This window comes from Colobus angolensis, unplaced genomic scaffold, assembly GCF_000951035.1.
Source record: "Colobus angolensis palliatus isolate OR3802 unplaced genomic scaffold, Cang.pa_1.0 Scaffold268, whole genome shotgun sequence".
NCBI lineage: Eukaryota > Metazoa > Chordata > Mammalia > Primates > Cercopithecidae > Colobus > Colobus angolensis.
Genome location: NW_012115910.1, coordinates 2130148 through 2153985, shown reverse-complemented (window position 1 = coordinate 2153985; position 23838 = coordinate 2130148). Strand labels below are relative to the sequence as shown.

The following is a 23838-nucleotide window of genomic DNA, read 5'->3' as shown; positions in this document are numbered from 1 at the left end:
TGGGTGCAGCACACCAACATGGCACAAGTATACATATGTAACAAACCTGCACGTTATGCACATGTACCCTAGAACTTAAAGTATAATAAAAAATAAAATAAAAAAAGACATCAATTCTCACCGAATTGATCTATAGCTTTAACAAAATAGCAATTAAATTATTAGCAGGATTTATCTCATAGAAATTGGTAAACTGATTACAAATATCACATGGAAGTGCAAAATACTCTAAATAACTAAAACAAATTGAGAAAGAAACAAAATTGGAAGAATAACATTACAGTACTTCACAACTTAATATAATCTTACAGTTATCAATAACATGTGATATTAACAAAATTACTGAAATGAATCAATAGAAAAAAATAAAGTCCAAATGTAGATGCACACATATATGTAGAACTGATTTTTAATAAAGGTACAAAAATAATTGGGTGGAGAAAGAATGTGCTTTTCAACAAATGTTACTGGAAAATTTTCATATACATTTGCAAAAAAAAAGATCACAACACATACTTAGTGCAATATGAAAAAAAAAAAAAATATGCACCATAGACCTAAATATAAAGCCTCAAACTATGAAACGTTTAGAATAAAATCTTTGTGATCTAGGATTAGACATAGAATACATAGAATATGATGTGTTTTAAAACATGATTCAAGATATAACAAATTTACAGTTTGGACTTCATCAAAATGAAACCCCTTGGTCCTTTGGAAGCACTGTTAAGAAAATAAAAATACAAACCTCAGCATAGGAGAAAATATTTGCGAATCATATATGTGATTAAATATCTGTATCTAAAATTTATAAAACCTCCAAAATCAATAAGAAATAAACCCAATAAAAATCATCGAAAGATTTGAACAGACTTCACCAAAGAAACAATACAGATGGCACATGAGCATGTGAAAAAATCATTAGTCATTGGGGAAATGCAAATTCAAACTGCAATTAGATGACACTACACAGATATTGTAATGGTTAAAATCAAAAACACATGGATTTAAAAGTGTAGAGAGTAATTTTAGCACTCATGCACAGGAGATAGAAATATCAAATGTTACAATCACTTTGGAAAAATAGTTTGACAGTTTCTCCTTTCTTTTCTTTTTTTTCCTTTCTTTTTTTTTTTTTTAGATGGAGTCTCACTCTGTCTCTCAGGTTGGAGTGCAGTGGCATGATCTCGACCCATTGCAACCTCTGCCTCCTTGGTTCAAGCAATCCTCCTGCCTCAGCCTCCTGAATAGCTGGGATAACAGGAGCAGGCCACCACATTAAGTTAATTTTTGTATTTTTAGTAGAGACGGGGTTTACCCTGATGGCCAGGCTGGTCTTGAACTCCTGACCTCGTGATGCACCTGCCTTGGCCTCCCAAAGTGCTGGAATTACAGATGTGAGCCACCACACCCGGTCCTCAGTTTCTTAAAAAGTTAAACATTCACCTACAAAATGATACAGACATTACATTCCTAGATGTTTAATGAAGACAAATGAAACAGTTGTACAAAGTGTTCTCAGCAGCACTAGCCATTATGGCACAAAACTGTAAACTATTTAAATGTCCATTAACACATCAGTGATAAACATATTGTGTTCTGTCCACGTTTTCCAAAACTGCTTAGCAATGAAAAGGAATGAGCTGTTGATCCTTGAAACAACATGGATGAGTCTAACAATAATAGTGCTGAGTGAAAGAAGTGAAACCTAAAAGATTCCATAGTGTATGTTTTTATTTGTATAAACTTCTAGAAAAGGCCAGCTAATCTATAGTAACAGAAAGCAGACTGAAAATTGCCTGGGGATGGTGGTGACCCTATGTGGAGGAATGAGGATTAGTAAGGAGCACAAGGAAATGTTCTGCATGAGGAAAATGTTCGTCAGTTTGATTGTGGTGACGGATTTATAGATGTATGATGTATGTGTATGTCAAAATTTAGGAACTTAGATACTTTGAATATGTCCACTTTATTATATGTCATTATACTTCAATGGAGCTGTTAATAAAGTTCTAAAGTCTCCTGACTTTCATAGTAACTCAGGTAAAACACTTGCATTCAAGTCAACATTTATTAGTTTCAGTTCTATCTAAGGGCATGTGATGTAAATTAGACTCTATGTACAAAAAAATACTCCTGACAAAATGCTAAAATTTGTCAACACATCTACCAAATCTACCAAAATCTACCAAATCTATATTCTCAGGTGCCAATAGAAGAAGATTATGATATTAAAACCATGCAACATGCATTCTGGTAAGCAAGACACATCTGACTACCAAAACGCAGGAAAAGTATTTGTCTACCGTGTCTGGTTTGTCATGAATTACTAGAACACTAACTAAGGGAAATCATAGAAATCAAATGTCTTAGAAATTGAAAGTTCCTTCACATTTTGTTGTGAGGAAAAAAGACAGCAAAACTTTTTAAAGCTATTCTTATTGTAATGGTTTTCACTTCTATTTTAATTAAAGTTAGCACTTATTCCCTTTGGTCTTTCATTCACCACAGATACACAAGTGGGTGCACACACTCTAATTTGTTTCAGAAACTTCACCATTCCAATGAACTATCTTTTTTCTTAAATCAAGTTTATTTAGGTTTTTGACTAAAAAAGTTTTCTGGGAAATGTAGGCTGTTTTCAATGCCTACAAAATATTGTGCATGTAATATGAGTTTAAAATTCTAGGCATTGTTTTTAACTGTCATGATTAATAATTGAGTTTAAATTATGTACAAATGCTGTAATGACTACTACTCAAAACAGAACAAAATATTCCCATCCAAAATTTGGTTCAGATGTTGAGATTAATTAAGCCACACACACCCCTAGAGGGCATGAAAATTTTTGTTTCTTACATAATGAGGTTTTCTGAGGGAAAGAGGGCGTTATCTTCCAAGCTGGCCTGAAAATGGCTTGAAAGGGCAGAGAAGGGAGGATGGTTTGGGGTGTTTCTGTTGGTTTAGGGGCTAGGGCTGGGGTGAGAGTTTTCATGTAAGTAGTGGCAGGAGGTCGTGTGATTTGAACTTTTCACTGGTGTCAAAGGAGAGAGCACTGGGACATTCCTATCAACTGCTCAGATGGTGAGCCACAACGAGAAGAAGGTAAGGGCATGGGAGTCACATAAAAAATGGCGTCAGGTTCTGCATGCGTTCACATAATCGTGTGATGACGTCAACCACAGGCCACGCCCACTATGTACCAGATGACAGAGCTTGAGAGATGTCCAGTTTATCAAAATGAGGACCTTTTAGCCTTCACAGAACGACTGATTACTCATTCAGTGTTAATCAGATAGGTTAAAAAATGTGGAGCTAATACCTTCCATTTGTAATTCTTGCGTAGAAATGAATGTTGTGTAGAAACTCTTACACAACAAACATTAAGGGTCATAGGTTATTGGATATGATCTTCTACTTAAACTACTTTTCTTTGATGTGGCCTTGTTTCCAGTGCAAGGTAGTCTGCTAGCAAAAGGGAAGAAAATGGAAATCTTTTATGGAAATAAATGGACTATTGTAGACTGTATCTGCAGAAAAACAAACGAATGTCAGCAGCAGTTGAAATTACGGCAAAGCCATCGCATTACAAACAGCGGAGCAGGGGAGGTAGGAACCAGGCTTGCAGTCGCCTGTCTGTTGGGTAGCAGATTTGGGGATCATAAGTCAGGGGACAGTGAGATGAGGGACAAATCAAATAAGCGGGCCAAATCCTGAAATGTGAAAGGCTGTGGCCAGAGAGAGGAGTTTTGGATTATGAAATAATAAGAGTAGAGAAATTCCTGCTACTGACAACACTGAGGATGCAGACAGGAGAGAGGAACATACTGAACATTTTAAGATTAAAATCCTCTGGTTATCACCCAATAACCATTACATAGCAGGCAGTGTTTTGGTGATAGAACATTAGATAATAAATAGATCCTGACATTTAGGGTCATCCAACTAAATGGGGTATTAGCATCTAGAGAAGCATTTTACATCAATGTTCCCTCATCCTTCACCCACCTGCAGAAGTGTTGTTATTATCCGCAACTAAATGGGATATTAGCATCTAGAGAAGCATTTTACATCAATGTTCCCTCATCCTTCATCCACCTGCAGAAGTGTTGTTATTATTTGCACTTTAGAGATGAGGAAACTAAGACTTAGGGGAGTTAAATTAAATGCCTAGAGTCAAGTAACTGGTTAAATGTCAAACCCTCTAGGAGTCAAACCCAATTCTGCTTTTTAACAAATTATTCTTTCTGTTATTGCTTTCCCAGCAAGCACACTTCTTGAAATGAAAAATAAAAGCAGCATTAGATGCTGATATCAGACCTGATAGTTGTACATTTAGAAGAGATAAGATTAGAATCAAAAATAAGTGGGCAGAAAAAATTCAAGTGCTAATAATGGGGCGAGTGACAAAAGATACCATATTCTCTGAAATTTTAATACCTTTAAGTAATTGAGAAACATTAAGATGATCAAAGAAGACATGAAGAAAATTATCACTTAAATAAAATAAATGTTCTAAGAAATTAAGGAAAAGAAAACATTGTGGATAGTATTTTCTGATACTTGACATTCAAGAAGCAGAGGCAAATTTGCTAAATGTTTACTTTATCACTTATGATCCAGCACATACATTGTGACTTCTATTATAATCAGAGGACATGCTGGGCCCTGGAGATGAAAAGGTGGTGTTTGGGGTATAGAGTGTGAATGTTAAATTTCCCCCTGAGGAAAGCCCATTGGTTATCTAATTAAGCCTGTGAACATCCGCTCCCCAAAATGCACAAATATAATTTGTAACGCCTGGAGTTTACAAGATATTCTTTCTATCTTCCTGAAAAAGTGGTATGTTAGAACAAGTCACTTTGTTGATGCCCTAAAAGTCAAAAGTCTGTGACCAATATGCATGTTAGAATTTTTTAGTATATAGTATTTTCAAAAGACAAAATGTGGATTCAAGAATATTTTTCACTCCTTAGAGAGGCTATGTTTTCTGCCAATGAACATAGAGAGGAAAGAAGTTTTGCTTGACAGAGAAGGTTTGAGCAAGAGAAACATCCTGTACTAATGATTATGAATTCATCTCTACTTCTGCATGTAGTATTTTATTTAATCTGCAGGTAATTGTTTTATGTAATATGAATTCTGAAGAAATTAAGTCCTGGAAGGGTGACTAAAATGTGAAACAAATGAGCAAACGACCTATATATGTTTCTTTGCTTATGTGTAGATTTCCTTTGCTGGATAAGTTATTACTACAAACTTAGAGGTTTAAATAGCCTATTTTATATTCTCATATTTTCTACGTATCAGACATCTGACTATGGCTTAACTAGGTCCTCTAATGGAGTCTTACAGATGGCAATTAATGTGTTAGGTGGGGCTGCAATCTCATCTAAAGCTTGGGATTCTAGACTCACATAAATGTTGTCAGAATTCATTTCCTGGAAGCTGTAGAGTTCATTTTGGCTTCTTTTAAGCTGCAGTGGAAAGTCTCTACTGCTTTGAGTTTCTGACATCAGGAAAGGAAGCCCTTTTTAAAAAGATTCACTTGCATCGATCAGGTCCACCCAAGATTATCTTTCTTAGATTGATTCAAAACCAAATGATTTGGTATTCTGCACCTCGTAGTGCCTCCACTTTTGCTGTATCCTGTGCATAATCACAAGAGTGACATTGCATGGTGTTCTCGGGATCCCACGCCAACCCAGCTGGGTACACCTTCCTGGGCAGGGGAGTCCACAAGGGTGTAACTCACAGGTGAGCATTCAAGAATCACACCCACAAAATGTTTATCCACAGAGAGACCTGACCAATGTAGTAGCACAGCTTTTTAAAGAAAATCTTGCCCAGCACTTTGGGAGGCCGAGGAGGGTGGATCACCTGATGTCAGGAGTTCAAGATCAGCCTGACCAACATGGTGAAAACCTGTCTCTACTGAAAATAGAACAATTAGCCTGGTGTGGTGGTGCATACCTGTAATCCAAGCTACTTGGGAGGCTGGTGCACACCTGTAATCCCAGCTACACAGGAGGCTGAGACAGGAGAATCACTTGAACACAGGAGGTGGAGGTAGCAGTGAGCTGAGAACACGCCATTGTACTCCAGCTTGGGAGACAAAAGCAAGACTGAAAAAATGCTCATCATCACTGACCATCAGAGAAATGCAAACCAAAACCATAGTGAGATACCATCTCACACCAGTTAGAATGGCAATCATTAAAAAGCCAGGAAACAACAGGTGCTGGAGAGGATGTGGGGAAATAGGAACACTTTTACACTGTTGGTGGGACTGTAAACTAGTTCAACACTTGTGGAAGACAGTGTGGCGATTCCTCAAGGATCTAGAACTGGAAATACCATTTGACCCAGCCATCCCATTACTGGGTATATATCCAAAGGATTATAAAGCATGCTGCTATAAAGACACAGGCACATGTATGTTTATCGCGGCACTATTCACAATAGCAAAGACTTGGAACCAACCCAAATGTTCATCAATGATAGACTGGATTAAGAAAACGTGGCACATATACACCATGGAATACTATGCAGCCATAAAAAGGATGAGTTCATGTCCTTTGTAGGGACATGGATGAAGCTGGAAACCATCATTCTGAGCAAACTGTCGCAAGGACAGAAAACCAAACACAGCATGTTTTCACTCATAGTTGGGAACTGAACAATCAGAACACGTGGACACAGGAAGGGAAATATCACACACCAGGGCCTGTTGTGGGGTGGGAGAGTGGGGAGGGATAGCATTAGGAGATATACCTAATGTAAATGACGAGTTAATGTGTGCAGCACACCAACATGGTACATATATACATATGTAACAAACCTGCATGTTGTGCACATGTACCTTAGAACTTAAGGTATCATAGTAGTAATAAAGGAAAAGAAAAAGAAAACCTAAAAAAAATGAGAGGGAAAAAAAGACATTTTGGATTTGTAATTGCCATGCTTTGCAAAATTTCCTGTGACAACTTCTTTTTATTTTTTTAATAAGGGGGAAATATATACAATAAATTTCTGTTTGTTAGAATTTCTTTATTACACTTTCTCCTTTGTTAACTTTCCAATCTCTTTTGTCTCAAGAGTATTCCAGTTAAATGTTAAAATGCCTGCAATTTGGGGAAAATTAAAAAAAATTATTTAAAAATATTTTGTGATTGAATTTTCAAAAAATAAAAATAACTGAAAAAGGATGACTGTGTACACATAACTGTACTTCTTTGCTGGTATATGATATAATTGAATTTTTTTTTCAATTTTGCTTTCATTCTAGGAGCTGGTTTCTTCTTTATCTACTTGGTACTTATCATGAAAGTATATAATAGTTATAGAAGGGACTCATTCATCACTCAGCCATCTCTGTCATATCTCAACTGCTACAACAGTGGTACACTTCTACACATGCTATGAAAGAATCAGCGTAATCACTCTTTAAAATCATTAGGGATTAAACAAATAACAGTGAAGCACATTTTGGAAAACATTTGTTTTTCTTCTTCTAAACACAGTATGTCCTCACATTTACTTTAAGTTCTGTCCTCGAATTAATTTCATTTGTAACACATTTTAAAAATAAGAAAAACCTCGATGTCTGTCATTAAAAAACTTTTATTGATTTGTATGCATCTCACTTTGTGTTTTTGTAAACTACCACTGAAAAATCTTAAGATAATTACTGTATAATGGGGTGATTAATTAAAATAACAATAATAAAGACTAAAATTTCTAAATTAGTCTCAAACCATGTTAACCTTACTTTAATTCTCAGGCTGTAATTTCAAGCCAGAGAAGGAACTTAGAGGTTTTCCATGTAAACTTCAATTTTGTGTGTGTGTGTTTTGTTTTGTTTTGTTTTTTAGGAAGAAGAGTGGCCCAAAAGATGATGAATCTTTATTGAAATCATATAACAGTGATTTTGTAATCACATAACTGACTTTTTAAATAATGTTGTCTCCTTTTGAACATTTTTTGAGATGCTAGAGAGAGGAGGTAAATGAAAATAGAAAGGATGAATAAAATGGAAATATTTAGGATACTTTTAAAGACACACAATTACCAAGTATTGTTTTAAAGGAAGAGAAGGTTGTTTATTCAGTGACAAAGAAATAGGACAGGAAGTCCTGGGGGAAATGGGACCTGGAAATCTCTAAGAGAATACTATATGTTTGCTCCATTTTGTAGCATGTAGGTAACATGATGTGGTGGCAAGACAGTTTTTGTTTGTTTTCCCCTTTGTGTTTTAAGGGAGACAAATTTGGGGGAAGAGACATTATAGTCGTTGATCTATTCATTCACTAAACATTTACTAAGCTACTGTTGTGTGATCAACACTGCATTTTGTTTCAGTCTAAAGAATGTACATATTATTTTGGGGGGACCATTTGTTTTACAATTTTCATATAGTTTACAAGCCAAAATATCACCTCATCTTGATCGTCGTAAACTGAGCACAGCTGTATGCATTATGTAAAGCTTAAACATTTTCAAATATATTAACCAAATTCAGTAGCATAGTTTCATTTACTATACCCAGAAGGCATACTGTCTAACTAGTCTGGGAATAGTTTCACGTTTCACTTTTTATTTGAAATTCAACAATTATTAAAATTGTTTTGGCTGAAGGACCAGCCAGTTGACCCAAGCTCAAAATCAGATCTCAGTAGGGAGACTATTTTCTTTATCCCAAGCCAGAACGAAAAGAATCTCGGCCAAGTGTCCAAGTTAAAGGCAAAGCTCAAACAAACAAAACCAATCACACTAAAAGGTGGTCCTGTATGATAGATGAATCTAAGGAGAATAAGCTTGAAAGAAAGATGAACTGGTTCAAAATAAACAAGGGCAGAATATTACTTTCTATAAACAACATCTAGATTTCTATGTCACATGTTAGCCTGAAAAGGCTAGAAATAATAATTTTATTTCATTTTTCGCTGAAATGTACTTTATATGTGTGCATACACTTAGAGACTTTAAATTACTGATCATTCTTGGCATTTCACACTTACTTTTATCTTCCCTGTACCTCAAAGAAATACAAGGAAGCCACCTTTTAAATGATAAGACAAGTCACCACTGTTTTCAAGGCATGAATCAAAATTTGGGAGAAAAACTTAGCCCCTGATAACTTTTATCAGAAATTATTTTATTAATTTGGATCTGCTTGAAAATAATCCTTACTGAACGTATACTATAAACTTTTATGTGGACGTCAATAAATAGAACATGAATGATGTCAAAGTCATAGTTTCAAAAGAAAGAAAGAAGAGAGAGACTTGTTTTTTTTTTTCCGTTTTTTTTCCATTCGTAATTCTCCCATTCTTTCAAGTTCCCTTATTTACTTTGAGATTGTTACATTTTTCTTCCATTCCTACTGCTCCTCATCTATCCTGCTCCTTTCTCTTTTTATTGGAGACTACTACCATGTGTCTCTAATGGTTCTATTGCACTCAGTCTGTGCACTCAGAAACTGGCAAAGAGAAGCACCCAAAAATAGAAGAAAACCCCCAATCGTGGCACTTCACTTCACATGAAAAAACTTCTTCATTTTCTGCCAAATGAAACCTGACTTCTCCGCCTGTCTTTCAGGCTTTCTACTGAAAACCCACCCCACATTCTCATGTCTCACCATTCTTTACCTAGAATGAGCTCTTCTCTGCCCTGTGCCTTTCGGCACCTGTGACTTTATTCTGATAGTCCTTTCTGCTTTTTATCTAGTTCTTTGAGTCCAATTCAAATTCTGAATCCTCCTGGAATTTACGCTAATTTATTTTCCTTTCAGTACTTCCCTGTTCTCAGAACGAGCTGTTCTACCTTGGCGCTCTCACATACTAGCTTCTGATGCTATGTGTCATGTGCAGAATTGTGTCCCAGATATTTTTCCAAGTCTCCCTGGTTTCCTTAAACAGTGACAAGCTCTGTGAGGTTGCAGGCTGCCCTGTATCCAAGGCTCTCTACGTGCAGCTCCCCAGCAGCTCTCAACTGGCATGGATTGCTCTGCACCCTCCCCTCCAGGCACAGTTTTGGAATGTCTCTTCATTTCTATAAAGCTTATTTTTGAGATAAAATAAAATAAAAACCTGCGTGATAACTCATGATATGTTGGAGAGAAATAAAGAGGCAGATGTGGCAGGAGATTACAAGGAAATGTCAGCATCTTATGTGGCAGGGTTTGATTTGGGAGACTGTAGAGAGTAGATAGGATAGAGAGGAATAACAAAACAATAAGGAAGACTGTACCCACAGACCATAAACAGACAGTCAGGGAGACTGCACCATGCAGAAAAGAGGGGAGGTTAGGAGTAGCTTTGGTTATTCATAAATCGGATAATATGTAGTTTTAGATTTACTCTTTCAATTCTGGTCACATAGCTTAAATATACATTGAGATATACTGAATGAGTCCATAGATCTAAGAAATGACTGAAATATTTAAATACCTAGATAAAAATACAGGCATGGAACAAATTGGGTATTAAAAGTAATTGTTACCTAATTTACTTTTTTCAGATACTGTGCAATATTACGCTCAGTATCTGAAAAGGTTAATTAGGTAATAAATTAAAATATGCTTTATGCAAATATATGTGCATTAGCTTAAAGTATCTACCTTGTCCTGACTTCAGTATGTTTTAAAAATGCAAAAATAAATATAATTTATTTGCATTTTTTATATAAATACTTTTATTTACATTATTTAATTTGCTTCTTTATGTTCCACCTCCCATGATAATGATTGAGAGTGTCTTATGTAGACATGTGCAATACAACAAAAGTTACGGAAAATAAATGAAGCACTTGGAACACAGACAATATAATGAAATTGAGCTAAGATTGTTCCACAAAAGACTTATTATAAGGTTCCGAATCATAAGTTGGTAGAAGGATCAAAATATGGCTCTGATCTTTCTAGAGGCTGGAACAAAGAGGGAAACATGATCATTAAAAAACTTACCAAGCATTCCTTATCAAGAACGTGGAAAAGGAAAAGAAAAAAGAAACAATAACTTATCAAACACTTTGACTAGGTTCTCTCATTCAGTCTTCACATACTCCACACAGTGGGCCTCTCTTTCCAACCCATGGCAGGGATCAGTGGTTTTTCTGGAGCTGTTATGGAGGTGATCAGTATGTCGGAGTAGCTTCCTCTTTGTCCTGCACGAAGGAGGGAACAGTTGCCGTCTTTTAAAATGAATCTTTTCTCCAAGCAGAATTCAAAAAGAAGTAAAAAAATTAGGAAATATGAAAAAAACAGATCTGAAGGTATTGGAGAGGTAAAAGACAGGCATAAATATACGGTCAAGGTTTGAGAGATGAAATCTCACAGAAAGTGAGCCCAGTGTCGAGGATGTAATCTAGAGATGACATCTAACCTAAGGATGTAATCTAGATTCACAAGATTAGGGATGTACTCTAAATTCACAAAAGTTAATGTAAATTTGGAAGACTAAGAAGCCGTAAATAAGGGTATTTTGCTCAGAGTCTGCTAAAGAAGGCCCTACTAACCTCCCTGCCAGGCTTTGGGTTGGGATCTCAAAGTGCTACAACTTAGGAGTGAAACTGCCCTCTCAAAAATTATGATAGTGAGGGAAATCTGACAGAAAAATTATGACAGTGAGGGAAATCTGACAGAAAAATTATGACAGTGAAATAAATCTGACATAACTGACTCTGTCTTGCTTCTAACCTCCAAGCTGCCTTTGTTCATTCCTGGGCATAAGCCAAGCTAACTATGGGAGGAATTTAGTTTATAATTTAACTTTAAAACAAAGATGATAACAGCTCCTCCCTGAAATTCACTGCCTCCTTGCTCAGGTACTAACACCACCAGTGTAAAACTAAAATTAGCAACAAGGTTAGAATTATAGTTCAGGAGTCCTGCAGCCAGAGGTTACAAGATTTGTAACCTTACCACTTGCTCCTGTAGATAACATCACTGTTGTAAAACCTAAGGTTGGTATTTTCTAGACCCTGCATTTTGATGGACTAGCTGGTGGTCCACCTGAACCAGTAACCAATACTAAGAAACGGGCTCATCTGGTCTTGTGACCCACCACCCAGGAACTGACTTAGCACAAGAAGACAGCTTTGACAGCCTATAATTTTATCCCTGACCCAACCAATAAGCATTCTCCATTCCCTAGCCTACTGCCTGCCAAACTATCCTTGATAAACCCTAGCCTCTGAGTTTTTGAATAGACTTATTTGAGTAATACTTACACCCATCCTTCGACTTGGATAGCCCTGTGATTATTAAACTCTTTCTCTGCTGTAATATGGCTGTCTCAGTGAATTGACTTTATCTGTACAGTAGGCAAGAAGAGCCCATTGGGTAATAACAGGAGCGATAGTAATTCTTAAACAGACTGGTCATAGCAGGGATGGAAAACCAGCTTTGGATCATCTCAATATATGATTAAATCAAGGCCATATGGGATTACTACTCCCCTGGCTTCCTTCCAGAAGCAAATATAAATCATCTCAGAAGAAGATAATATCAACTTAAGCTTAACATTATTTTTATAATTATTCAAATACAATGTCTGGAACTGAAAGAGAAATAATCAATATATGAGGAGACAAAATAATGTGATACAAGATAATATGAAAGATAATGTTATTTTGCAAGGAAAAATAATAGACAGTAGAAACAGGCAGGGAATGCAGATAATAGAGTTATCAGATACAGGCTTTACTATAGCTATGAAAAATATATGAAAGGAAATAAAAGACAAGACTTTCTGCAGAGAATTGGGAACTATAAAAGAAGTTATTTAAATTCTAGAACAGAAAATATAATACAAATTTAGAATTCAGTGGATGAAGCTGGCCAAAGATTAGACATAGACAAAGACATAAAATATCCAGAATAAAAAATGGAGAAGTAAAGATGAAAATACAGAAAATCAAATGGAAAACAGAGAAAACACAGTGAAGAAGTCTGAGGTCCCTGAAAAAGAGGCAAGAGAAAGCATGGAGCAGAAACAATATTTCTAGAGATAGTAAGTGGGAATTTTTTAAAAAAAGAAACTAATTTCAAATGAATAAGTTTAAGATTGGCAACTGGGCAGTCGGTGCTGCATCCCCAGCCCGCCTCCACGGCCGCCTACAAACTGGTGCTGATCCGGCACCGCACGGCAGGGCGAGAGCGCGTGGAACCTGGAGAACCGCTTCAGCTGCTGGTACAACGCCGACCTGAGCCCAGGGGGCCAGGAGGAGGCGAAGCACAGCAGACAGGCGCTGCAAGATGCTGGCTATAAGTTCGACATCCGCTTCACCTCAGTACAGTAGAGAGCGATCAGGACCCTCTAAACAATGCTAGATGCCATTGATCAGATGTGGCTGCCAGTGGTGAGGACTTGGCGCCTCAATGAGCGGCACTATGGGGGTCTAACCGGTCTCAATAAAGCAGAAACTGCTGCAAAGCATGGTGAGGCCAAGGTGAAGATCTGGAGGCGCTCCTATGATGTCCCACCACCTCCCATGGAACCCGACCACCCTTTCTACAGCAACATCAGTAAGGATCGCAGGTATGCAGACCTCACAGAAGATCAGTTACCCTCCTGTGAGAGTCTGAAGGACACTATTGCCAGAGCTCTGCCCTTCTGGAATGAAGAAATAGTTCCCCAGATCAAGGAGGGGAAACGTGTACTGATTGCAGCCCATGGCAACAGCCTCCGGGGCATTGTCAAGCATCTGGAGGGCCTCTCTGAAGAGGCTATCATGGAGCTGAGCCTGCCGACTGGTATTCCCATTGCCTATGAATTGGACAAGAACTTGAAGCCTATCAAGCCCATGCAGTTCCTGGGGGATGAAGAGATGGTGCGCAAAGCCATGGAAGTTGTGGCCGCCCAGGGCAAGGCCAAGAAGTGAAGGCCAGCGGGGAGGATACTGTCCCCAGGAGCACCCTTCCTGCCCGTCTTGTCCCTCTGCCCCTCCCACCTGCACATGTCACACTGACCACATCTGTAGACATCTTGAGTTGTAGCTGCAGATGGGGACCAGTGGCTCCCATTTTCATTTTAGGCATTTTGTCTTCTGTACCCACTTCCTTCCTACAATCTAGTCAGAATAGCACTTCTAGAGCATAGGTTCTCAGTCCAAGCTGTGGAAAAGCTCCCCTTATCCAACAGAGTTTAAAGGTAGTAACTTGGGTTTTTGCGAGTTCTTTGTTTACTAAGGACTTGTGGGGAGGAACCATGCTAAGCCATGACCTATGAGGAGAAGCAACAGAGTCTGTCTGTCCCCAGGAGCCAGTCCTCTGCTCTTCTGCAGTCAGGCCACTGCCTGGGTGCTCTAGTCATTCCAGTGGAAGATGAATGTAACCCGCATGGTAATGTGACAACTGTTTCCTCCCTGACCCTAGAGGACCTGGATCTAGAAGTTTGGGATCAATCCTGAATTTAGTTATGTGTTACATTTACTTTTATTTAAAAAGTATAGTATATATAAATAATACAAAACAATAACCCTTCTGGGGTTTCTTGTGGCGGTTGAAATAGTCCCACATGTAGTCATCAGAAAATAAGCCATTCCTCATACCAATATGGGATCAGTTCCTTGACCTCTGAGGGGCAGGAGTGCTTCCTGCTGGGTGTGTTAGAATCCTTTCCTGCCTTGTTTCGTGGCAGTGAAATGCCATGGTCCTGTCCAAGTGTGTCTTTCACTGATTTCTGAATCATGTTCTAGTTGCTTGGCTCTGCCACATGGGTCCAGTGTTCACCTGAGCATAACTGTACTAAATCCTTTTTCCAGATCAGTATAATAAAGGAGTGATGTGCAGTTAAAAAAAAAAGGATTGGCAACTGTCTGCTCAACAAAAACAATGAAAGCCATAAAATGAGGAAATAATATATTTGAACTGATGGGAGGAAGAAACAATAAAAAGAAAAACAAATACTCTCAACCCCAAATTCTATAACCAAAGAAGGTGATCATTATGATGATGAATACAGATTTAATGTACTCCCTACCAAAATCTCGACTTGCTTTTTTGTAGAAATTGACAAACTGTATTACTCAAATTTCTCCAGAAAAACAGAACTAGGCATACACATGAATTATAGAGGCTGAGATGTCCTGAATCGACAGCTGGAAAGCTAAAGACCCAGGACAGTTGAAGGCATCATTCTAGCTTAAGTATGAAGTGCTGAGAACCAGGAATGCCAGTTTTATAAGTTCCAGTTGGGGTACAAGTCTGAAGGCAGGAGAAAACCATTGCCTCAGCTTGAAAACAGTCATGCAGTGAGAATTTCAAATATAATTTATTAATTATAATCCTCGAGACAGAACTATTAAAATGTTTCGGTGAATTATGTTTGTCATGTGAAAGCTGGGATACCACTCTGCATTGTTGAAACAGAGACAAACATTTTCTTTTTAGTTGTGCAGAGTTAAATTTACCCTGTGTAATGACAGCATAAAAATTGGCTGAGTGTGATTTTTTTTTTTTTTTTTAACTGGGATAGAATGGTGTACTTTAGGCTCATAAGAACCCCTGTGCTAAAAAAAAAAAAAAAAAAAAAAAAGTGAAAAACCTTTTAGTAGAGGGAATCACGCCACACTTTTTCGGTTGTTACTTTTTATCTGACATGTATGATAACACAAAAGAAGATGCTGTAAGGCTGGAGATGGGGAAGATAGGGAATAAAAGGTGTTGCATTGGCAATGGGCAGAGAGGTGCCTCACAAACAGGCAGCAAGAAGCAACAGAGAGGAGTGTCCAGGAGCTTCAACTCTGGAGCCAATCACCTAACTCCTCTGTGCTTCATTTTTCTTATCTGGAAAACAGAGTCAATAATCATCACAGCATTGTTATATGAATTGCGTGAGTTGCTGTTTGCATAGTGCTCAGAACACTGGCACACAGTAACTACTTAAAGCTTTGTATGACAAAAAACACTGAGCTGACAAAGTCCACCATCACATTTCAGACTCTGCCAGCATGGAGTAGATCACCATGGCCTTTTAAGAGCAAGTGGCTTCTAGAGAACAACCTCCGATAGAGTCACTTCCCATTGCCCACTAAAACAATTACTAAGAGACAAAAATTAACAAGATATGTAAAATTTAAGGGAAATATTACTACCAGAAACTCAGAGGAGTTTGCCCTAAGTACAAAGCCAAGGAACAGAATGGGACCCACTTAGTCTTTGCTGCAGAAAACAGAGTCCTCACTTCTTGGATTGTGTAAGGCATCCTGGGCCAAATGTAGCTAGAGAAGCAGGCAGCTGCTCCCTACTGAGGAAGCAGTGTTATTTCAAACAGTTCACTCATTACCCTAACCCCTGTGAATCCAATCTGAGATCAAAATTGCAGAAAATATCTGGGAAAAAGATAGAAAGGAGTATCAAAACATATCAGTATCTGGAACGGATAATCTTCATAAGTAAAATAGCAAATAGTCAGGCAAAGGAATATTAAGAGTTACATTTTTTTTCTGAACTGTGTCATTCCAAAACAGGAAAGTAATCGGCAGTTTATGTGGTAGACCAGAAAATGTAAATGATCTGTTGTCTCTATGCTGGGGCTGGCCCCGGAACTGGGTGTGCGAAGATGCTCCAGGTGTGACTCTTACCTTCAGATTTAGTCAAGCCTCGTCTACAAACCTTGTGTATCAGTAATATGAGTATAGATACACACACACAGACACGCAAGCTTTTCAAACAAATGTACCATTAAATATACAGTAAACTTCCTCCGAGGATGCATCTTCCTCTAAAAGTGGTACATCTTACGATTGAGAAGGCTGCCCTAAATTGTTTGGCACACACAAAGTAAGGCAAGAATAACAAGGCACTTATTCATTTTCTTTTTTACTGGTTTAATAAGTTAGTTTTAATATGTACAAGGGACTCTGACAGAACATGAAATTTAGCAGTGAACAAACTGGACAAGGTCCATGCTTTTGAGGAGCTTAGATTTGGTGATGTAAACAACATATTACATCGCAAACCTGTTTGACTGTTATACATCGCTTTTATTTATTTCTTTAACAAATAGTTTTGAGCATCTGGCCCTGTGCTTCTTGCTCTTGGACTGTTTGATTCTGGATTTCATATCGAACTTAAAATCTAGTGAATGACACAGGGTAAAAATCAGACACAAAAGTATACTAAGATTGAGATCATTCTTAGCAAGAAAACAGACATAATTCCATGGGAGTGTATAAAAGTGTAATTTAACCTGAGATATGATGGAGAGACAAGTTAGGCATTTAGGCAGAAATAACAGCACATAAAAAAATTGTGGTAACAATGAGTTTGAGACATTTGAAGGGGTATAAAGGCCAGAAATCAAGTAATCACATAAGGATGGAAAGACCAACCCTATTGTAATTTCTAGGCAGTGAGAATCCAGGAACGGGAGAGCATAAAGAAGCATCCAGTTTTTAGGTGGATCCTTCCTTAAGTCAATTTCCCAGACCCATTTCCAGCCAAGTGTGATGATATGACCCTGCCCTGGTCTATTAGGGGAAGGTGAAGGACCATTTTCTGTAACATTTCCATAAACAAGAGATGCCTCACTCACAAACTTTGTCCCTTCTTTTTCATTTTCTTTCTGCTGCTTGTGGCATGAACATGGATTCACACTGGGCAATGAAGACAATGTTCTAGGGATGTCAACCTCCAAGCAGCCTGCACTCCACTGGGGTTCATGGAGCAAAGGCATTGCAGGGTCCTGACGGCATAGCTCCATGTTTCCATGCAAGCAAGGATTGAGGCCTGGTGTTGTTTAGCCACTGCTATCTGAGGTTCCAGGCACTCTTCACCTCACCAAATCTTAATTAACGTAGAATTTGCTAATGAAAGTGTGGCAGCGTAAGTCATAGTGGAAAATAATAGCTTTTTTTTTTTCCTTTTAGCTCTGCAGGATGTTGAGAAAATGGCGGAAATCCCAATCTAAATGTTACTGTGTCATGGATTCTTCAATATCCTACCCATCCCAGATGTGAGACTTTACCATGCCTGCCTGGAACAATATACTGACTCCTATGGAATCAAGATAACTGGTGCTTCTCATTCTCTCTTTTGTAAGTAGGAGTCCAGTTATACTTTTTGTTAATGCTCCATAATTACATATTGCCTGTGCAGGGAAGCAGACTTATATTTTGATATCTAGTTTTCTTGTTTACAAAGAGCCCCAGTGGGGCATAGTGAACAATCCTGGACCTGGATCTGAATGTGATTTGCAATGGAACTTCAGGACTGCCTTTCACAGAGGAGTGTTGACTGCGGTTTACACATGGGAAGATATGGAATTAGGAGAGCCATTTATTATAGTCAGAGGCCTATGCTCCCACACACCAGACAAAACCCTCCCCAAACATTCAATAGAATCCTCACACTCCAAGAAATATGTAGCTTAGAAAATATGTTCAATAAAATGAAATATGAGTAGTCAGGGGTTTTTAAATAACCAAATAAACACATGCTAAGAGGACTACTTTTGAAAATATTGGTAGACCTATAAATTTTACCACAAAACAAAATTATGGATTTTTGCCCAAATCATTTTGTAAAACAAGCGCAAAAGTGTCATTTTATGAAACAAGCAGAAAAGAACAAGATGGAAAACCTAACTAAAATGATATTTGTGGAGCAGCTTAATATATCATCTATATAGAGTAAATACAGATGTAACTGCATTGATAACAAACGGAAGATAATGGAGAATCAGGAAAATGTTGGAAGTTGAGGGAAGGGGGAATGTAAAGACCTTTCTTAGCAAAAGAGCACAGGAAAAAGACATTTGGGGGAAAATGTTCTCAGGCAGAAAGCATTAGTAGTTGACCTTCACATTGGAGAAGATTCTCATTTCCTCAGTTTCCATGGTTTACACAGTTTGCATGATAATCAACAACTTCCCATGTTCTAGCTGGAGACCATTGGATATGATTAGATTTGAAGTGTAGTCAGGATTGGCATCCGAGGCTGATAAAGACGTCCACAGCAAGGAGCTGTAAAAATAGATGTCAACTTCAACTAAGCATCTGTGTTCAGTTGAAGATCAAATTGAAAAAGTGAAGCCTGAGAGAAAAAGTATAGGAACAGTGATCATTAGTGAGCTAAGTGGAAAGGGGGTGACTTCTGGAAAGAAAGTTGAAAATTAACAACTTGTGTAAGGATCGGGATACGGTGGCCAGATGTGAGACCAGAGGAGGAGCATGAAGGATCTTGAGGGCTGGAGTGTTAGCAAGATGGGATGCATCCAACATCCATCAGCAGACATCTGTGAAGCTAGTAGAAAGATCTCTATACTATAAAATCTGACCTTTGAGTACATCCTAAAATAAAACTGGAAAACCTTCACACATTGCTAAGTCTGCTGTGAAGTACAGCCACGACCAACGTAATGTGAAAGAAGATAGGCATACAGAACGTAATATATATCTAGGATGATGCAATGATGAAAGCATCTGTAAGTGTCATCCAGATTCCAGCAGATTTGTTGCTAACACTATTGCTAATAACATCACGTTACTCCTAAAGTTGCAGGCCTACACCCCTATCCTGAAATTTTCTGTTTTATTAAATGTGTTCAGTGTGACGTCTATACTAGTTTATTAATCCTCTGTTTTCTTTAAGACAGTGTGAATTAAAATACGGTTTTTAAAAAAATCTTGAAAAGAGGGATAACCAACCAGTCTTCGCATTTGTTGACCAAGTGCTTTGATGGGGTGAATAGACAATCTGCTTGACAAAATGCAGTCCATATATGCCATTTTTAAATCTATATTTATTCTCAGTGCTAATCATTTCCCTCCACACATGCAAGTCTATGCATGTTCCCAATGAGATCTTTCCTGACACATTTCTTTGCCTGTCAAAAATAACCTCCCTCCCTTTCACTTCTCAGATTCTGTGCACTGTCCAGGATGCTGCTAAAATACTACTTCATTAAGCTTTCCTAAGTACTACTACATCTCACTATAACGGGGCCTTTTCTTTCCTTCAAGTTTTATTTTTGTTACTTTGCTTTGTGAGTTAGACCTAGAAAATCTAGGTTAGAATTATGTGCAAAGTAGGATGTCTGTTTTTGAAAAAGCATTGATTTGAACCATTAAGAATGTGCTTGATCAAGCTGAACTTAATAATGGAAGAGCAGATCTAGTCGCATTCCCTATGATTTGGTAAAGGGAATTTCATTGATTTAGAAATCCCGCTGATGCTCTGCTTACGTATGGGAAATTGCAACTAATTGACATTGAGAAGTTAATATTGAAAATATAAGATATTTCCAAATTACAAAAGAAATATTAAAAATAGTTATGCCTAATTAACATATCAGATTTCCCATTAGTATATCTCATGACTTTAGAGTCAAATGACTAATGTTCACAGGCAATACATGTTAGAAAAACCTCAAAAGGGGCTGGGCGCGGTGGCTCAAGCCTGTAATCCCAGCACTTTGGGAGGCCGAGACGGGCGGATCACGAGGTCAGGAGATCGAGACCATCCTGGCTAACACGGTGAAACCCTGTCTCTACTAAAAAAAGACAAAAAAAACTAGCCGGGCGTGGTGGTGGGAGCTTGTAGTCCCAGCTATCGGGAGGCTGAGGCAGGAGAATGGCATAAACCCGGGAGGCGGAGCTTGCAGTGAGCTGAGATCCGGCCACTGCACTCCAGCCTGGGCGACAGAGCGAGACTCTGTCTCAAAAAATAAATAGAAAATAAAAATAAAGTTAAAAAAACCTCAAAAGGATTTTTCTGAATATTTAAGAAACAAAGGTAATTCACATCATGTATAAAATTATCCCTATCTATTGAACAGCCTTTTCAGTCCATGCTCACTTTTTTCTTTTCTGTCATTAAGCTTTCTAAGAAAAATAAAAAAAAATATGGGAAAAATTAAAGTATGAGAGTTCATAAATCTTGCTGTTTATTCATTTGGCTTTAGATCAGTTTGTTTGCCAGTGTCTTCTCTTGTTTTTCCCCACTCCCTGACTGTTTTTCTCAATGCTAATGAATCCTGTGCCCTCTGTTGGCTTCTTTGCAATGAAAGTCATCTAGAAAATGCCATTTATTTTAAATGAAACTCTTAGCCAGTCTTTCCATAGGCAGTTGATCACAGGAGATAAGCGGCTCATAGGTTAAATGAGAAATCATAGAATTGTTCTATTTACGGCACCCACGTTCTCTCTCTCTTACAGCTGCCACCTAGGATTTAACAGTTAATAATTACTTGTGGAGGAGAAGTTCATTTCTCATAACAGCAGAAGCCTAGTCTTATGATTAATAACAAGCTTCCTTGTTATAATGACATTGGCCATTTAAGATACTTAGGTATTAGGTGGATTTACATTTCTGGAAAGTTAAAGAAATTCTACTTTACTTTCTTTTGCTCTTAGAAATGACATGAATGGGTGAGGAAAATAAGAATTTCATGAAGAAGGATTAAATAGCTTTACTTATAAAATAGCTGTCTATTTTTAAATAAAAACATAAATCAGATATAAAGTCTAATATAATAAACAAATCTAAAAAGTCAAATTACACTATCTGCTTTCTAACAAAATTCTCCTTTCCTGTCAACTTCCTTTGTGTTTACACTCATATTTTCACTTAACTCTTATGGAGCCACCTTTTCAGTTTTAGATGGATTTTATTGTCTTCCCAATACAAAAGTTAAAGTTCTAAGTCTTATATACATGTACCTGCAAAATCAATGCACACGCATGCACACACACACACACACACACACACACACACACACTTCATTCCCTCTACCTCCAGGTAGTTATAGCCTATGTTGTTGTTGGTAAGTCATTGGCTATGATATTAAGACTGAATATTTTTCACAGCTTTGGCAAATAACACACTAGAATTACATTTCTTTTTACATATTTTAACTTAGATAATTTTCTATGTTTTCCTTTACTTTATTTATTATTTTTTAGAGAAACTGGGGAAAAAATGCATTTACATATTTTGAAATAATTCAATAATTAATTTGTGGAATTTTTTTCTGGAACCAACCATTCTTTTCTACCAGTCTTTACTGGGGACTCTCTAGATCGACTGTCCTGGTGTTCTCCTTAATCTTCCCTTCACCATTGTCCTGGGCAGCCCATCATCCTCTCCTGTGTTCCATGTCTTCTTTCTGGATGTGATTTATTTCTCTTCTTGCTTACTCCTGTGGGTGGCTGGGATAGGGAGAGGAAGGATAGGCATTCTCCAGTAGCTCATAAGATGTTAATTTTTAGATATCTATATAGGTTTGCAAATGTTTTCTTTCCATATAAAGTTTATATGGTAATTGATTTCTTTATGAGAAGAAATTTCCCCTCATGATTTTAAGGACTTCATTCACTCCATTGTCTTCTGGCTTCCAATATTTCTATTGAAAAGCCTGATATCAATCAAATTAGTAATACTCTCTATAGGATTTTAGGATTTTGTCCCTTTTCTAGAAGGTTTTGGATTTTTTTTATTCCTTGTGTTCTGAAATTCCACACTACTATGCTGTAACACAAGTGATGTTTTGTTTCATTTTGTTTTTCTTCTTTTTTTTTCATGAAAAGAATAAAAAGATACGTAAGTCATAGCGTCCTATTCTCAGGCCAATACTTCAGGTGCATTTGCTCTGTAAACCCTCACCACTCATCCTTCAACCTCTCAGGGGCTCAGCCCTCTGGGATGCCTTAGCATCCTCCTAATATAACATTCAATAGCTTGCATGTCAACATACAGCTTGCATGTCACGGTGGACATAGAGTTCCCTTCCAAATTCCTTAATGTTTCTTGTCTCTCTGTACCTCATCTCCTCACCTGATAAAACACAGTTCACAGTGACACAGTTCATCTTGCACTGTGATTCACAACCCTCCAATGGCTACTGCATGTAGCACAGCCATCCTGTTTCATTTTTCCCAGAGAAGACATTTTCTTTTCCTCTCTTCTCAAATGCTTTGGTAGGATCCTTCTCATGTTATTTATACTGAACTTCGTGGAGTCTGTCCATCTTTACACACACATTTTCAGTTCTGATTTATTTTCTTCTCTAATTTCTTAGACAATTCCCCTCTTACTGTTTTCATTTCCCTTCTCCCAGCCTCCCATTATTTGCATATTCAGTCTCCTGAGTTGATTCTTTCTCATATCTCCACTCTTCGTCTTCTCATTGTCTTCTTTATTTTCTAATTTTAGGAGACTTCCTTAGCTTTATCTTTTACTATCCAATTTTAAATTACTCTGCTGTAATTTTAATTTTCAGTCTCTCCTTTTGAGTGTTATGAATTGAGATAGATAGATAGATAAATAGATATAGAAGCTTCTTGTGTCATAGATGAAGTATCTTATCTAATCAATACATTTACTATTTTGTTCTTTGTTTTCTTTTTTAAGTTTCATCTCATTTTCTGTTTCCTCTGGAATGCTTTTTGTTCTCATTGTTTTTTTGGTCCCTCCCTGACTTTATGTTAGAAATGTTTCCTAATATCTTGTAATTACTGTACATTCTTACATTCTTGGATATTAATTAAAGAATTGCTAAGAAACATGCATACATAAAATGTGTGCATGTTTGGACTGGTCAAAGGTTGGTTTTTACCATGGTGTAGTTAGGCAAAGACAATGTTGTTTTGTTGAGGGAAATACAAATTATTAGTGTATTTTGAGTATTTTCTTTTGTGACAATTAATTACCCCGAGTGGAAACTTCTGCTCTATTTCCTGGCATCTGTAGTCTGGCTTCCACTATCCCCAGAAGCAATCAGGAAGGTTAAAGTTGTCGTCATTTTATATGCAGATATTCACCTTTTTCCCTAATTTTTTCTTGTGCTGGTGTGTCAAAGTCCAGAAGTTTTAAAATTTAAATTCCCAAGAAAA

At 37.5% G+C, this 23838-nt stretch overlaps 1 pseudogene across 1 annotated transcript in view; it reads left to right on the top strand.

The window, feature by feature from the left end:
* The window catches only part of LOC105515714, a 20368-nt pseudogene extending 5575 nt beyond the window's left edge, over positions 1–14793 (top strand). The window contains exons 2-3 of the transcript XR_001002374.1: positions 3455–3609; positions 13083–14793. The product of XR_001002374.1 is annotated as a phosphoglycerate mutase 1-like (transcript). The remainder of the gene's footprint in view (positions 1–3454; positions 3610–13082) is intronic.
* Positions 14794–23838: the final 9045 nt, after the last annotated feature.